The sequence below is a fragment of the Tasmannia lanceolata genome, unplaced genomic scaffold (genome assembly GCF_043159265.1).
Source record: "Tasmannia lanceolata isolate RefF3 unplaced genomic scaffold, GAP_Taslan_0.1 ptg000003l, whole genome shotgun sequence".
Taxonomy (NCBI): domain Eukaryota; kingdom Viridiplantae; phylum Streptophyta; class Magnoliopsida; order Canellales; family Winteraceae; genus Tasmannia; species Tasmannia lanceolata.
The window spans coordinates 10232556-10245872 of record NW_027518680.1 but is presented as its reverse complement, the minus strand read 5'-3'; positions in this window follow the sequence as shown (position 1 = coordinate 10245872).

The following is a 13317-nucleotide window of genomic DNA, read 5'->3' as shown; positions in this document are numbered from 1 at the left end:
ACGCCATTGGGCGTTATGAACTTCATTTTCTGATGGTAAGCCGAGGCCACTGCACGGATCAGGTTCTGGCCAAGCCGTCCCAGGATAGCATTATAGACCGAGGTGGCCTTTACTACCAGGAAATTGACCATGGCGAAGGCTTGACAAGGTGGGTCTCCGACAAGAACGGGGAGCTCAATCTGCCTCACCACCTTTACGACCTCTCCGGAGAAGCCAAATAGATCCGAGTTCGCCGGCTTCAGACGGTCGTCGCCTATCATCATTTTCTCGAAGGTATGGTAGTATAAAATGTCCGCTGAGCTCCCATTGTCCACGAGAATTTTCTTTACCTCCCAGTTGGCAACGAGCATGGTTAAAACCAGTGCATCGTCTTGGGGTAGGATAAGGTTGTCCAGATCTGCATCCGAGAAGGAGATCTCATTCTCCGTTCTCGTCTTTTTGCTGGTTGTGTGCACGACGTTAACCCGTCGCGCATATGCTTTGCGGGCAGCAGAGGATGTGCCCCCGGCGGCTGGTCCACCCATTATTGTACCGATGACCCCCCTTGGCTGAGATCGAGATGCCTCCTGCTGCGTACTGGGCGGCTGAGGAGTTTTGTTACGAGCAGGGGGCGGCTGTGATCTTCGAGGACTGCGGCCTCGGGGGCTCTTCTCTCTTCGTTCTTGCTTGCGGCCGTCGGTTCGAATATACTTTTTCAAATAACCGCGGCCAATCAGCTGCTCAATTTCCTCTTTGAGCTGCCAACACTCATCCGTGTCGTGGCCGTGGTCCTTGTGGAAGCGACAATATTTTGAGGGATCTCTTCTGTTTCCTTTGGAGATCATTCTCGCAGGCCACTTCACGAATTCCTCTTCGCTGATGGCAGCCAATATATGTTTTCTGGAAGTGTTGAGGGGTGTGAAGTTCTCTCCTCTTTTTTGCGGAAGCGGAGACTTCTCTCTCCGGGGAGGTTTATCCTCCCTGCGTTGCTTAGGGAGATTCTTCTCTTCAGAGGTTATCCTCCGATTTGAATTGAGGGCGGCCAGTGTTTCCTCCACCGTTATGTACTCCTCTGCACCGGCCATGAGATCCGCCAGTGAGTGCGGATTTTGTCGCGCTACAGCCCGACGGAAGTCGTTAGACCTGGCGCCCGCAAGGAACGCATTCATAGCTGCTGAGGGATCTAAATTGGGCACCTGAAGTGCCTCCCTGTTGAAGCGGCGGACGAACACTTTCAGGGGCTCATTGTCGTCCTGTCGCAAAGCCATCAGAGATGCTGTCGTTTTCTTCGGCCTGCGACTGCTCATGAAGTGGTGTACCAGATCCTCTCCAAAATCATCAAAATTACTGATGGAGTTTGGTTTGATCCTGGAGTACTAGTCTCTCGCCGCGCCAGTTAGCGTCGTTGGAAACGCTCTACAAATGAAGTCGTCGGAGGCGCCGTGGAGGAGCATCATTGTTCTGAATGTCTCCAAATGGTCGACGGGGTCAGTGGTCCCGTCGTACTGCGGGACAACGGGCATTTTAAACCCTCTGGGTGCTGGAGCACCCAGGACATCATCAGTGAACGGCGTTCTGCTTGAGAACGCCCTGGAGGCGGGCCGGGTCTGATCCTTCGCCAGCTCTTCTATCCGGTGATCCATCTCCTCCATTCTCTGTAGGAGCGGATCCGCTCTGTGCTCCGCGGGCCTGATTCTTCCCATTGATCAGCTTACCGCAGAGCCGGACTGGCTCTCAGGACTCCTTCGACGAGACCGGGACTTTACTGGTGGAGCACGGTCTTCATGAGCTCGGGGCCTTGGTGCGGAGCGGGACCGTGACCTCTGACGGCGGTAAGGTTCTGCTCGGGCATACCCCGCTGTGGGGTGATGGACTTGTCTGGTGGAGTGGTGAGTTCGATCTTCACCATGGCGCGACGACTCTCCCCTGTGGACGTCTGGCCTTCCTTGGACAGATCGCGGAGCCTCTGGGGGAGGTTGTGAAGGTGTCTGAAGCAGTTGCTGGTACTGCCCGACGAGAGCTGTCATCTGTTGAAATAGAGCTTGAACTTGCTCCGGAGTGGGGAGGGGGTTCAGGTGCTCTGAGCTAGCAGGGCTCTGCTCAGCTGTTGCAGAGGCCACCACTACCAGCGAGGCGATTCGTTCACTTCGGGTCCTGCGAGGCAGCACGGCTTGGTCAGTCCGTGTAGCTGGCACCCGCGGATTCTTGCGCCCTGCCATTTTTCATGAGATGTTTGAGAACGGCTTTTAGTTCTGAGGTCCCACGGATGGCGCCAATCTGTTAGACCGAAAATCGGTAACAGGTACAACAGTGACGCGAGAGCTGAGCTGGATAACCAAAGGAGCTGAGTCCTGGGGGACTGGAGTGAACGAGTAATGAAGTGGCTAGAAGCGAGTCCTGCTATGAGGGCTGAGTTCTGCACAAGGCAAGTGAGGTCAGAAGACCAACCCGGGTTTTACTCCGGACAGGCCCTTCGACACTCAAGTCAGTATGAGCAGGGGTGAAGGGGAGAAGTCTAAGAGTTTGGGTGGAGAGGGTTTTTCGCATTACCCATTGGTCTGAGCTTTGATCCCCTATTTATAGGGGATAACCTGGTGAGGTGTCCAGGACAGGTGTCCTGGACAGGTGGCGGCCTGTGAGAGGCTAGAGTTCACCTACTCCTGGACAGGTGGCGGCCTGTGAGAGGCTGGAGTTCACCTACTCCAGGACAGGTGGCGGCCTGTGAGAGGCTGGAGTTCACCTACTCCAGGACAGGTGGCGGCCTGTGAGAGGCTGGGATTTTTGCACCCCATCAGTAACTAAAACCTACAAGCTTTTGTGTCTTAATAAATAAAGGGGCCTATAGAAGGAAGGCAATTGATAGAAATTAGAAATAGTAACTAAATACTTCAATTCTTCATTTAGAGACTCCTATTCTTGCTTATTCCAAAAATAACCCTGCATGGATACTCCCTCTCTCTATAAAATTCCAAATCAAAGCGAAGGCTAACATATTAGGGACTTCGTAATTCTATTTCTTCCTCTTCTTCTCTCTATAACTTTAAGTATCTTTTTCCTGTTTGGGACTGAGATAAAATGGCAAGTCGATGATCTCATCTGTAATGAACAAAAATCACTTCCAATACATAGATGGCATATGTGCTCGGCAATTGGCACCGTTGAATTGATTGGTCATCACAAGGCCACCCAATGGGTCCATGTCAAATCTCTCTCTCAAGATTGTGACATTGCTAAATCAATGGCTTAAAGACATCTTTAGGACGTATTTTTCACCATGCTTAAAAATGTATAGAATCATCCAATGATGTGTTGGGTTTTCCTCCTTTATGATTCAACAACCAAGGAAAATTGCAAAAGAAATAAATGTTTTTAACAAAATAGAGGAAGAAGGAAATTTATTTATAAAGGACAGGAGCAAAACTTTTTTTACAACCAAGGAAAATTCCTACCTAGGAGAAAACTAGGAAGTGATAAAAATTTAATACTTTTGAATTATTTTCAGTACTTCCCTTTAATTCAAAGTGCTTTGTAAATATGTCGAGGACGCCATGTAACTTGAAAAACTCCTCCTTTTGAATTGCTTTTTTAAACATGTGGGCGATTTGATCCAAAATGTTGAAATGCTCTAGCTTGATTTCTCCTTGAGTCACAAATTCTCTTTAATTTGGATTTGTAAATCCATTTTTCACGTAAAAGCAAATACTCCCACATCGATAAGTGAAATGGATGGGGATGGGTTATAGGGAAATGAGCATCATCCCTCTAACATCTAGCTTTTAGGGGGTAGACCAGCTTTTAGGGGGTGAGGTCTACCCGATTAAATTCCCTACAAATGATATCAGAGCTCAGGGCGTGGTAACCCCGGCAATCTCCCCCTTCATGCGGAAGTAACACGGAGAATCTCGCCCTTCCACACGGTGGCAACGTTGGAACCACAAGATACTACATCAGGGTTTCCGAGATCTTCCCCGAGGGGCATTTCCACCCTCGGAGGCAAACCGGGGTTACCACACCCTGAGCTATGATCCAATTTTTGTGGCAAAAAACCCACCGCCAATAACACCCGCCAATCTGCCACCGGCGAACACACAGAAATACCCAAGATCTTGCACAACAAGGTGGAGAAAATATTTGCCAACAAACCACAACCACCAACAAAAGGAGCAAATCACAAGCAATCCCAAGAAGACAAGAATATACTTGGTTCACCACAATGGGTTACTTCACAGACAAGGCAACACAAAATATCCACTATTTAGAACCAATAGTACAATGTTACCTCTACCTAAACTCTTGAAAGAAATATCATGTCCCTAATATTGATAGTGGCACCTCCCATCTATTCTCATTTTTTTAATTTTATATTCATGCATTTGGCATTCCACTCCTTTGATCCATACACCCCCATCTTTTGTCCAAAAGCAAAATCCCACCCTCAGAATTTGATAATTACACTCGTAAAAGAAAACAACATCAAACTTTGGTTCTCACTAGTTTCATCACGCGTCGTTCCTAATGTCATTGATATTTGTCGTTGCCACCATTCTCCAATTGTTGCTCTCCTACCAACTTTTCATCTGCTTTCTACATCTATCTTCCTTCCAAATCATAATTTCTTTTTATTTATTTTTATTTTTGTCTATTTCAATTGCAGTACCTCTTTGAGGAGCATACCTGAAAAGGAGTTCTACTCAGTTGAGGAATCTCGATTCCTTGAGGTGCATGCTTGGGAGAGTAGCTTCAAATTCCATAAGGATTGACATCAAAAGATGACCCATGACATCTAATTCTATATTCCACGAGGATCGATAACTAAAACCGTGATGATTTGCCCATTGAGACTTGATTCATTGTGATCCATTTCCTTAAAGATAAGTATTTAATACTGATCAATCCTTGAAGATTCATATCTAAAATTGGTCTATGAAAACTCGCCCATTGAGGCTAGAGTTTCATATATTAAGCGTACTGAGGCTCATCTTTCAAGCAGCATAATATTTGGCAATTAGCTTCAATCATCCGACATGTTGATTTCGAATCCACATACGTTTGAGGGGGCATGTTAGAGTAGATCAAATCTATCAGATCTGAACATTGGATCACAAGTATTAGATGCGAAGAAAGGTAGTTAGAACTTAGAATAGAGAAGGAAACTGGTTTAGATTAGGATTATCTTCTTCTTATCTTTATCTTACCATGATTCTGTAAGTGCTTTATATAAGCACCTATCATTGTTAATGAAGGACAACTGAGATTAATCAAATCTCCAAAACTTATCAATTTGAAGTATTGGGCCTCATAAAAACTTAGTTACACAAGCACATTTTCTAAAGGGGGTTTGCTAGGTCCCGGGAAGCCATTTCGCCGCTGACATTTGCATCAGAGAACATACACACATGCTCACATTTTAGCATATTGTCTTATTCATTTAATTCATCTAGGGTTTGTTCTTACTGTGAAATGGCTTTCCGTAAAATGCCCTAGGAAATCCCTTTTTTTAAGGGCAGTGATAAATCGACATGGGGGGTCGATTTAAGATATTTGGGGGTCAATTTATCACTCTCCTTTTTTAATGATGCATATTATGTGGTGTTTTCTTGTGGCTATGACAGTTTTAGAAATGTTGTGGTCAATGGATTCCAAGGAGACCTTATGATCCCATTTATAAATAAGATTAAATATTCCATTTCAAATAATCTAAGGTCTTTTTTGCAGATTGCAAGAAAAACATTTCCGATGGATCATCATATATTGAATGTCTCTCTAAGTAAAAAAGTGAACAGGGTTGGTTTAAGCTATGTATCGTGTGCAACTAAAGTACCGCATTTTGGAAATATTTTTCCTTTCAAAACTTCTCCAAAAAATTCTTACAAACCAAGGGTTTGTTTGGATATGGGGATAGAAAATTATAGAAAACAATATTTTCTATGAAAATAATATTCCATGGAAAATAAAATTCCAAGGTCTAAGATGGTTTACAACTTTTCTATTTAATTTTTTTTTATTTTGGAAAATACTCCCATGGAAAATGCGTTTACCAAACATTGGAAAATTTATTTTTCATAAAAATTAAAAAATTCCAGAAAAAAAAAAATCCTTACAGCCAAACAGCCAGTAGGTTCTTTTATTGCCGGATAGATTTTCATCATATACAAGAATGCTTATTTACAACCAACGTGGGAAGTAACAAGTTTATAAGGTCTACTATTTGTATAATAGAAGGAAATAACCTCGTTAGGTTTCAATGGTTCCCCGTTCTTCAACAAACAATCGCCCGGTTGGAGTCGCCTGAAAATATTTGGATTGATCAACAGCTTCGAAACCCATGAGAACAACAGCGAAAAGGACAAAAAGCCTGGCCGAAGACATATGTGATGGATTAAGGGTGAGATAGAAAAGGAGCCGAGCCTTTCTTCCTACAGTTTTCAGCCCAACTCTTTCGAAAAACAAAATAACAAGCACAAGTTCGTGTGTCTTAATAAATAAGGGAAGAGACCAATATAAGGAAGGCTATTGATAGAAATAGTAACTAAATCCTTCATTTAGAAATCCACATTTCTTGCTTATTGCAAAAATAACCCTTGGCATGTTCGGCAGTCACTATATTCCGGGATTCTTCCAAAAATAAGGAAGCCTGTCTCTCAAATTTCTCCTTCTTTTTCAACAAATTAATGAGATTCATTGGAGTGACACATAATCGCTTCCAAAGATTGTCATTAAAACATTGGAAAACGTCTTTTACAACTTCGAAACCCATGAGAACAACAGCGAAAAGGACAAAAAGCCTGGCCGAAGACATATGTGATGGATTAAGGGTGAGATAGAAAAGGAGCCGAGCCTTTCTTCCTACAGTTTTCAGCCCAAATCTTTCGAAAAACAAATTAACAAGCACAAGTTCGTGTGTCTTAATAAATAAGGGAAGAGACCCATATAAGGAAGGCTATTGATAGAAATAGTAACTAAATCCTTCATTTAGAAACTCACAGTTCTTGCTTATTGCAAAAATAACCCTTGGCATGTTCGGCAGTCACTATATTCCGGGATTCTTCCAAAAATAAGGAAGCCTGTCTCTCAAATTTCTCCTTCTTTTTCGACAAATTAATGAGATTCATTGGAGTGATACATAATCGCTTCCAAAGATTGTCATTAATCCGTTGTTGAACATTTTTCTGTTTGGGTGTGAGATAAAACATTGGAAAACGTCTTTTACAACTTCCTTTTCCCCCCTAAGTAAAAAAAATTAATAGGGTCGGTTCAAGCTATCTTTTTTAGTATGTAAATAAATTAGAAAATTTTGATAATATTTTTCCTTTCAAAACTTTCCCTAAAAAATTCTTCTAATCCAAAAGGGATTGTTTCTGATAGAACACCGTTCTATCATAAGAGAAATTAGGGAAGAAGATGACGGGGAAAGAGAAAATAATGAGTTAATTTGAGGAAACTCAGGCCTCAAATGAGTTAATTCGAGGAAACTCGACCTCCAAGATGCAAACTGCACTTAATTTGATTATTCCTTCCTCAAAAGCCATACGGCATCTACATTATATAAAATTTGGGAAAGCAAAATATGGAAATAAAAATCAACAGAATAGAAAACAGGAAATAAGGAAAGCTAATTTAAGATAGCAATAACATAAATGAGGAAAACATCTAAATAGGAAAATCTATTCCTAACATTCCCCCGCCCTTAATTTCAACCTTGTCCTCAAGGTTGATCGTCCTCATCATCGTCGTCGGAATAACTAGCTAGCTCAATCATCAACAACCGTTTTTGTTCTCAACGATGACCCTTATGCCATTTTCTCATCACAGTGCCAACATAGCCCCTTAGTCATTCGGTCCTTGAGTTCTTCTTCCGTCAATCGCTTCACATGCATGTTACGACCCGTGAATTTTATGGGACATTCTCGAAGAAGATCAGGGGGTCGGCCAGTAAAGCCATCATATGAACGTCGACTATCTTCATGTAGTCTTTCCTCCTGCAATCGCGCATAAGAGATAGCTGCCGTCATCGTGCGAGAACGATACATCTTGACTTCCCGCCGAATTTTCCGACGAAGTCCTTCAATAAATGTTCCCACTAATTGAGGTTCTAACCAATCTTGTGCAAGATTGGCGAGTCGTTCGAAACGGCTTTGATACTCTAAGACTGTCGTACTTTGTCGTATCTCAGCTAACTCGACGTGATCGTTCTCATACTGGGAGGGGCCAAAACGTACTGACAATCCATCTACAAACTTTCTCCAGTTTGGCGATCCGTGATAGATCCCCTCAAACCACTTGAACCATTGGATGGCATCACCTTCTAAATTAATGGAGGCGATGGTAACCCGTTGGTCGATGGGAGTTTGATAGAATCAGAAAAAACGTTCCGCTCGTGTTACTCATCGCTCTGGATCACTACCATCCCATCGTGGGAAGTCTATCTTCATACGGGGACAATATTGCTCTCGTTCAACGCCGGAGCCACATTCCTGACGAACACGATCCTCGTCCCGTCGATCCAGTGTGTTGACAGATCTAAGCCCTGCACCCGAATTGTCATGGGTAATGGTTGGCTCAGGTGATGGACGGATTTGGAGAAGAAGATCTGTGATCTTTTGTAACTGTGTCTCAATGTTGTTGAATCGTGCCTGATAAACCGCATTGAGTTCTTTTATGATTTCAGCTTTCAACTTCGCTTCCAAGGCTTGTTCGTCTGATGAAGAACCATTCTTGTTCTCGGCAGCCATGGAATAAGCCTTCAAATCTCTGATACCGAGCTTGTTCTTTTGAAGGCGCGTCAGAGGCATCCACCAGGAAGTGCTCTGATACCAAGTTGATAGAACACCGTTCTATCAGAAGAGAAATTAGGGAAGAAGATGACGGGGAAAGGGAAAATAAGGAGTTAATTCGAGGAAACTCAAGCCTCCAATGAGTTAATCCGAGGAAACTCGACCTCCAAGATGCAAATTGCACTTAATTTGATTATTCCTTCCTCAAAAGCCATACGACATCTACATTATATAGAAATTAGGGAAAACAAAATATGAAAATAGAAATCAGCAGAATAGAAAACAGGAAATAAGGAAAGCTAATATAAGATAGCAATAACATGAATAAGGCAAACATCTAAATAGGAAAATCTATTCCTAACATAACAATATTTTCTATGAAAAAATATTCCATAGAAAATAAATTCAAGGGTCTAGTAAGTTTACAGCTTTTCTTGAAAAAGTTTGATTTTTGCAAAAAAAAACTTGCATGGAAAATGAGTGTTCCAATGTTAATTTGGTAAAGGCATTTCTCATAGAAAAAATTCCAAAAAAAATTCCTAACATCCAAACAGCTAGTAGGATCTGGATAGATTTCCATTAGGTACAAGAACGCGCTATATATATATATATATTAATGAGGAACTTTTATTCTATAAAAATTATATATAATAGCTGAAAAGTCCTTTATTGCCGGATAAAATTCTACATAAATTGAACCAGGAAACCATAATTTCGATACCAAACAAAATAATCTCATGCAAGAGATATCAAGTGAGCTTCCCTGGCTTACAACGAACATGGGAAGTAACAAGGTTATAAGGTTTACTATTTGCATAATAGAATGAAATAACCTCATTAGGTTTTAATGGATCCCCGTTCTTCAACAAACAATTGCCCGGACCGAGTCGCCTGAAAATTTTTGGATTAATCATTTTCACTGAAGCAAATGCCCCGCAGTTGATATGAACACCATAAATAGTGAGTGATTTAGGTGCATGATTGATAATTTGAACGAAGAAAATGGGGACATGACCTGGCCCTAACCCCATTCGGTCTTGACGTATCTGAATGTTGCTCGGATGACAAGTCTCGGCCAAACTTTCTTTCTTCCCAGCTGTAATGCCATAACCATAATACCAAAACTCAGTGAGTGGACTCAACTCGATAGTAAAACAAGTTGACTAGCCAACAATCAAACTCTCAACCTCTTATTTAACGGTTAATTAAATATTTTTTTGGCTTTTTTGGATTGGAGGAATTTTTTCAAAAAGATAAATATTTCTAGTATTTCCTTATTTTTTGACACACTAAAGTGATAACTTGAACCAACCCTATGCAACTTTTAATAGTGGGACCTTCAATTTATTATAATATCCCTCAAAATTAGCCATAGTCATATCATTTACCCCTAAATAGACATGTCTTGTTAGGGTACAGAAGAAAACTCTATCGTTTCTACTACTCTCTTAAGCCAAATAAAAAAAAATTCAAACAAACCAAAAACAAATCTCTGACTCAACCTACATCCCCGCTTGAAGAGTAAAGATGAATGGTTTATGACAAATATATGTTTAGTTCTGTTTGAGAGAGAGAGAGAGAGAGAGAGAGAGAGAGAGAGAGAGAGAGAGAGACCTGCAGCTTGGAAGCCCATGAGAATAGTAACGAAAAGGACGAAAAGCCAGGCCCATGACATATTTAATGGAAAGGCTGAAGTAGAGAAAGAGACGAGCCTTTTCAAAGCAATGCAAGAGCTTTCTCTCCCCACTTTTCAGCCCAACTCTTTGGAAAAAATTAATATACCCAGCACAAGCTCTTGGGTGTTAATAAACAAAAGAAGGGACCCATAGATGGAATGTCATTGATTGAAATGGTAACATCCTTCTTTAGTTAGAAACGGCTATTGCTTGCTTATTCCAAAAAATAAGCTTGTTCCAAAAATAACCCTGCACGTACACTCTCTTGTATAAAGCTTTCTAAAATTCCAAAGCAAAGCATGATCCAAGACACAGATGGCATATGTGCTTGGCAATTGGGACCGTTGAATTGATGGGTCATTCGCAAAATTGGGACATTGCTAAAAAAATAGCTTAAGTCTTCTTTAGGAACGTATTTTTTTCATCATGCTTGAACAACATATAGAATCATCGAATGAGGATGTAGGGTTCCCCTCCTTATGATTCGACAACTAATTAAGAAAAAATACAAAAGAAATGAAGGTTTTTAAGAAAAAGAAGGAAGGAAATAAATTCTCTTTATTTAGAAAGCAATAATAATAAGAGCAAAATGGTAGGTTTTACACTACCATCCTGCCTTAATTAGAGAATGTTAAACGATAAAGAGAGATAGGAGAAATCCCTAAATAGGAACATAATAAAGTTCCATAAGAATATAATAACTTTCCAAGATAAAAGCTAACCTAATCTCCTAAAATAAAATTAGAGAAAAACTAGGAATTAATAAAGGTTAACACATTTGAATTATTTTCAGCACTCCGGCCCATGTAACTTCCAAAACTTCTCCTTCGGAAGTGCTTTTGTAAACATGTCAAGGACGTCATGTAACATAGAAAAACTTCTCTTTTGGAAGTGCTTTTGTAAACATGTTGGTGATCTGCAATGCTCTAAATTGAATTCTCCTTGAGTCACCAAAGTGCATTTAAAGAAAAGCTAGGAATTGATAACACGTTTGAATTATTTTCAACATGAGGTTGGGAATTTGGGATAAGGGTAATATGCCTGATTTATGATGGCCAAGGCCATCCATGGACCTCATTGCCGTACATATGACAGTGGGTCCATGCCATACGTGGTCATCTCCTTAACGAAAACATGCTAGTCTTAAAAGACATTTCCTTTGGGCTTTAATGAAGGATCTCCATATCCTATTTTCATTTTCAAGTTTCTTGGTTTTGATTATTGTCAGCAGTTTTCAATTAGAATCGGCGTTTAAAAACACGGATGTGACGCGGAACAAGGTCAAGAAAAATCCTTGTCGACTCAGTGTGGATATGGCAAAGAATGCGGTTGACACGGTTGATGCGGTCATAACTCGGGAGAGTCAAAATGAAATCCCCCTCAAACCCTAATTCAGTGAAAGCTTTATACTTAGGTCTTTCTTCTAAGTTGATCTTAGCCCTCCATCTCTCTCTTTGGTGGGACCACCAAATGAAGAAAACCCTCTCTCCCAGAAACCCTAGCCGATCCCTTCTTATGTAAGGGAAATGCTATATTCGGCCTCCCTCCAAACCTCCCTTGGACAGCCCATTCGAGTGTATATGTAACTGATTCTTTGCACAAGGAGGGGGCGGCCAGGTAAAACATACCCAAGGTTAAATGATATATTCGGCTCCCCATTTCCTTCTTGGACAACCACCCCTAATGTATCTTGACCTTTTATTTGTACCTTCAAGAGTAGTCCAAGCAAGATGGAGTGGTCCAGAGAGAGAAAAAGAATGAAAATTAAAGGAAGGAAATGGCATGATTACCCCCTTTTCTTCTTGGACAATCCTCTTTGGTGTATTTACTATACTATAGGGGGGTCTAAGTAAGAAAAGGGAAGGTGCATATGACCTTCTCTTTCATTTGATCTCTAGGGAAATGATATTGGCACCCACCGGGGTATTTTGTAATATTTCTATTTTCCCACAAATGGAGGGAACTAGGGCGACCGAGCAGAGGATATCAACGGGGTCCGGGGTCACTCGGGTTCCATGAAGGCTTCAACAATGATTTGCAAAATTAGCATTTTTTGGGTTTTCAGGTTCTTTTGGCGCTCGGGACATGATTTTTTTTTTTTTTTTGAAATTTCAAGGACAGGTTTCGGAACCTTGTTCGGTTTCGGGACTTTATTTGATTTGAAGGGTTTTAGGGTCTGGTCAAAATGGGGTGTCTATACTACCATATTTTGATAATGGCACGGAATCACATATTTTGATACTGCCTTCGCCGTATTTTGATGATCGCACTCCTCACTTTATTAAAATGTAAGGTATGGCCCGTTCCATAGGATGATCCAACCCGTCCATTAGATGGACCACTGTCTAAATAGGTTGTGCCCCAAATATAATTTTCATTGGTTGATCCTAACCCTTCGATCGATAGAGGGTTATAGGTTGATCCAAACCATCAATGTGATGGAACACAACATCAATCGGTTGTACCCGTAACATCATTTCCATAGGCTGATCCTAGCCCTCCAATCGATAGAGGTTTCCATAATTGTTGTTCCTCTTGAGGTGCCCGGAATCCGCCAATTTTTTGCAAGTGTCCTACATGAGTAATATAAAGTAGTTTTTTCGTCATTGTCATATGTCTATACCTCTTCTTGGTAGTTTTTTTGCCGTAATTGTCATAGACAGTTACCTTTCGTCGGTACTTTTTGTATGTAGATTGACGATTTTACCCTCAAATAATTTCAAATAGAGATAGATGTTAGATATCAGCAAAGGGGTTAATGGTAAAAGAAAAGAAATTGTAGTAGATAAAATATATTAAAAAAAGGTGACAGCTGGCGTCTTTTTTTGACGCATCTGCAGGGGCATAAAAGAAGCAGAAATGACAAAAAAGAAGCAGCAGAAAAAGAA